Source organism: Bison bison, unplaced genomic scaffold, assembly GCF_000754665.1.
Source record: "Bison bison bison isolate TAMUID 2011002044 unplaced genomic scaffold, Bison_UMD1.0 scf7180017863991, whole genome shotgun sequence".
NCBI lineage: Eukaryota > Metazoa > Chordata > Mammalia > Artiodactyla > Bovidae > Bison > Bison bison.
In genome coordinates, this window is record NW_011494563.1 from 200,014 (window position 1) to 205,293 (window position 5,280).

General features: G+C 39.7%; 2 non-coding genes across 2 annotated transcripts; both read right to left on the bottom strand.

Moving 5' to 3' along the window:
- Positions 1-681: 681 nt before the first annotated feature.
- TRNAV-AAC lies at positions 682-754 on the bottom strand. The gene has a single exon. It is a non-coding gene; the product is annotated as a tRNA-Val (tRNA).
- Positions 755-5,113: 4,359 nt separating this feature from the next.
- Positions 5,114-5,187, bottom strand: TRNAT-AGU. The gene has a single exon. It is a non-coding gene; the product is annotated as a tRNA-Thr (tRNA).
- Positions 5,188-5,280: the final 93 nt, after the last annotated feature.

Below are 5,280 nucleotides of genomic sequence, written 5' to 3' on the forward strand. Positions count from 1 at the left end.
GGGGGAGGTGGGGGCGGGTCTGGCTTGTTCCACTGCGGTTGAATAGCCTAAAATCTAGCCCCACGGAGAAACAGTCCCAGAGGATCTTTCTGGGGTGGTGGGAACAGAGGGAAAGGGCGCTCCCCAAAATGCAGGTAAGAGCCTTCTTGCTCCAGCACAGATACCCGGGGAGTTTTTGAGGACAGGAATCTCCTCTTATCCATTCCCCAACCCCAATTGCTCCCCACAACTCTTTTTTCCCAATCTATGCCTGATGAGCTTTGGAACTACTGGATGGTACTAATAGGAGTAATAATAACTGAACAGTTGTGAGATCGCTGTCTGGTTTCGAGGTGAAGCACTTTTGTCTCTCTGAAGGTCAGGAGAAAGTCACTTTGCAGAAAACCTGTTCGTCCAAGACAGACACACGGCGCAGGCCTGGTGCATCAGGGGTCTCCTCCGGTTGACCCCAGGCTGGCCCCTCGGTCCTTCCAGCAAGAGAACGCCGAGTGCAGGAGGGGAAAGAGCGGGTGGGAAAGGGGAAACCCGGGCTTCAGAGCAGAGGGCGTCCGGACAGCTTTTCGTTTTAAACCCCTCAGCCTCAAGAGAAGGGCAAATGTGGTATATTTTTGAAGTCTGGTACCGCAAAAACAACGTACAGAGGTCTTCTGTGGAAATGGAAAACGATCCCCAGCTGAAGCCTGTTTCCGCCCGGTTTCGAACCGGGGACCTTTCGCGTGTTAGGCGAACGTGATAACCACTACACTACGGAAACCAGACATGACGGGCGAATGCTGCTGCTGCTGCCAAGTCGCTTCAGTCGTGTCCGACTCTGCGACCCCATGGACTGCAGCCTACCAGGCTTCCCTGTCCATGGGATTCTCCAGGCAAGAACACTGGAGTGGGTTGCCATTTCCTTCTCCAATGCATGAAAGTGGAAAGTGAAAGTGAAGTCACTCAGTCGTGTCTGACTCTTAGCGACCCCATGGACTGCAGCCCACCAGGCTCCTCCATCCATGGGATTATCCGGGCAACAGTACTGGAGTGGGGTGCCATTGCCTTCTCCCTGAGGGGCGAATAGGTAGAGGTAAATATTCTTTCTTGTTCTAGGTCTTTGAAATGTTTCCATTTTTCTTTCTTCGTTTTTTTTTTTTTTTTTAATCAATAACAAATACAAGTAGAAATGTGTTTACCAAACATATCTACCATAATGTTCAGAAAAACCTGCTTGAACGGCCAAAAAATTGGAATGCCCTTGAAGGCTTCCAAGAGAAAATGACACCAAATCTAAGACTTAATAGATGAAAAGAAGTATGATGGTTAGAGGTTAATAAGGGAATTTTTTTGTTGTTGGGAAGTGAACGAAATAGGAATAATCTTCGGGGTGGAGGGGGTGGGAATCCAAGCATTTGAAGCAAGACATGGAAAGAAATAAGACTAAATGGTTATATATGGGCCAGATCAAAGGCAAGATGGATGTGCCTCCCAAACTGGGGAAGGTATATTTCAATTTGAATCTGATGAGAGAGGGAGTGGAGACTAATCTTTAATTCTTGGAGTGTAGATGTCATCTATATTTACACTTAAGGTGTAAGTGTAATTTTTTAAGTGTGATTTACATACATTAAAATGCTCTAAACTTAAGGGTACTTATAGCTCAGTGGGGGAAAACATGTGACAACTCATTCATTGAATAAGCTCAGCAAATGACAATCTGAATAAACATAAAGAAAACTATAACTAGCCAAATTATGTTGATATTCTTGTAAAACAAAGATTTAAAACATCTTAAAAGCAGCTGGAGGGAAATGATACTACATCTTAGGTTAAATAAAGATTAAATGGAATAAGAAATATTAATTCAAAGGAAGGTAGAAAAGGAGGAACCAAGAACAAGTAGGATAAGTGGAAAACAAATAATGATGTCAACTTAAACCCAGATATATATCATTGCTTTTAGTGTAAATGGAATAAATAATTAAAAGGCATAAATGGGCTGGCTAAATAGTAAAATAAAGAAAACAAGAGCCTTTTGTGTCCTGCTTACAAGAAATATACTTGAAAAATAAGACAACAGGTTGAAAATAAAGTGTCGGGGAACTATGCAAACATCAACCATTAGAAACTTGGTTGACAAATAGAGGAGACATCAAAGTAAAAAGTAAGACCAGAGATAAAGAACATTTCATAATGATAAAGTGATCAACTCAGCAAGAAGACACGTCAATTCTTATATGAAGCCAAACTGAGAAAACTAAAACAAGAACCACAATAAGCAGAGCTATGGTTGGTGATTTTAAAGATCACTTTTAGTAGCTGATGAGAAACTTACAGAAAAGGGGAAATAAGTAGGAATTGAGGACATGAGCCATAGTAGTAACTATTCAACTTGATCTAGTTGACATTTATCACACAGAACATCCAACTACTGCAGAATTCTCATTATTTTCAAGTGCACATTAAACCTACACCAAAACAAAAAGGGCCCCAAAACAAGTCTTAATAAATTTAAAAGGATTCAAACAATTTAAAAAAATGTTTTCTGACAATAACAGAATTAAACTTGAGGTCAATAACAAAATGATAACTAAAAAAATTCTAATACTGGGAAACTTGAGCAGTATGCTGCTACTGCTGCTGCTAAGTCGCTTCAGTCGTGTGATCCCATAGACGGAAGCCCACCAGGCTCCCCCGCCCCTGGGATTCTCTAGGCAAGAACACTGGAGTGGGCCGCCATTTCCTTCTCCAGTGTGTGAAAGGGAAAAGTGAAAGTGAAGTCACTCAGTCGTGTCCGACTCTTAGCCACCCCATGGACTGTAGCCTACCAGGCTCCGCCATCCATGGGATTTTCCAGGCAAGAGTACTGGAGTGGGGTGCCATTGCCTTCTCCAGAGAAGTATACTTCTAAGTAAAATATAAGTACAATGGAAACTAGAAAATACTTTGAATTGAAAGAATGAAAATACAACACGCAACTAAAGTAGTGCTTAGAAGAAAATATATAGGTTTAAATGCATATATTAGAAAAAGAAGAAAGGTTTAAGACTGGGAAATCTTAGGGAGGAAATGATGTTTTGTATTTTAAGCCAGAGATATATGTCTTCTGGGTTGAGAATGACTTCAGATGGCCAGTCTTGAAGACAGGGAGAACAGGAAGAGGCTGTTAGAGATTGTAGTGAAGAAGATCCAAATAAGAACCAAGTAGATGAACAGAGAGAAAAACACCTCACATATGTTAAATGTAAATCAGGAAGACTGTTGTAATTTGGTGGGGTAAGGCAGCAGGAAGAGTCAAGTTTAATAATAGATTTCCAGTGGAAATAATGATCAGTTGAGTTTATGGTGTATGGTGCCAGTGGTACTCATGTGAAATCCTGGTGGCAATGGAAATGTGAATTTGAAATTAGGCAGAGACCTCTTTCAGACATAGATATTTTGAAAGATCAGCTCCAGGCAGGCAGCCAAGGAAGGGTCAGCTCCAGAGACTCCTCTTTCCCTAACATTTTCTCTCATCACCATGCCTTACTTTTCCACCTTTTCAAGGGACATTCCATTTGAATTTGTTCACCAAACTTTATCCAGTGTCCAAGATGGGAAGTGTATACCTGGATATGAAGAAGAAAGACCCACACAGCTGGCTTAAGACAATGTCAGTTGTACCCTCAGAGCACAAAAGAGGAGCTGTCCATTTGAGCATCCCAAGCCAGAGAACATTTAATGGAGAAGGAAGTTTGAATGAAGAATACGGTAGGTCAAGAAAGAAAGAGTAGTTCAACTAAGGAGAAGTCCCTTTAACAAAGACACAATTGAGAATGTCCATGACTTGTTTAAAACTGTTTTATAGAATAACAACCTTTTATCATTTAGACCTATTAAGTACTGAACACTTCTAGAGGTACAGGATTTCACTGATTAGATTCAACTCCATTTTAAGAGATTCTTTAAAATGTCAGTCTTTTGACACATTTGCATTCCCAGATGCTCAACAAAGGAGTAATTAATCTGTTAGGCCATGACAATGAGAAGCAAGAAGGTACTTAAGGTGCAATCATTGCCTGTAGAATTTTGTGCACATTACTAAGTATGGGGAAGTGGACATTTGTAGAGCCTAATTATTTTAAGATATATCTTAGAATGTCTAAAGAAACAGTAGATAAGCAGAAACATCTTTGTTTTTAGGATTTAATGTCTTTATCAGAACTTTTATGTAAAAATCTGTCTAGAAAAATTGTGACTTCATTTGTCTCTAAACTCATGCTAGATGCTTTATATGCTTTGTCACTAACTACTCTTCTTTGTCACTAACCATTTGTCTCTTTTCAAAAACTTCAGTGATGACCTAGAGTACAGAATCACTTGAAAAGTAGAAACAGCTATTACAGTACTCAATTCAACATTTACATTAGGTGTTTTTTTTTTTTTTTTTTTAGCCCTTTCTCTTTTTTCCCCCTTACCTTCTTTAGGATGAGGCTAAGAGCAGACATGCAAAGGAAAATTGAAGGCTTCCTAGAAGTGGTGAGTAGCAAGAAAAGGTTCAATGACAGAGGATTTAAACTAATCACTTCTGACCATAGGTCTTCCTACCCTATCCATTGTTCCTTAAAGTATTGGTACTAATACTTCTACATATTACCTTGAAATTAGAAAAGCCATTAGCTATTTAATAGTCTATTAAACAAACAACAAAAAAACTTGAGTGCCAACCCTACTCCAAGTGTATCTGAGGTTGCAAAAAAATAATTAAAGCTCTCCAGTAATCAGACAAATCTAAAGGATATCTGAAAGGGCATGTATTTAAAGCTGTTGAATCTCCTTCACTTGATTCCAATAGTTAGACAAAAGGGCAAACCTCTGCTAGGCTAGATTACCTATTCACTGCTAATATCATGATTCAGACAAACAATCAGAGAGTCCTTAAATTACTTCTGATCTATGATTTGGGAATGCTTCTCGGGGTATTCTTTACCCTTTTACCTCTGTCCTCTTCTACAAAGTACCCCATTTTTCCCAAGCAAAGCTTAAGTTCTGAGTATTAGGATATTCATCCAGTGTCAATTCAAGTTAGTTTCTACTCACTTAGAGAAAAATATTTTCTGAGTTTTCGCAAAAACCAGAACCAGAGTAAGACTCTGACAGGCCCCGCTGGGATTCGAACCCAGGATCTCCTGTTTACTAGACAGGCGCTTTAACCAGCTAAGCCACGGAGCCCAGCTTAACAAAGTTTTTAGTTATACTCTATTTGAACTTAATTTCATATGTCTCTTCGCTATAATGAATTTAGAAACTGGTTTGCCAGGTGAT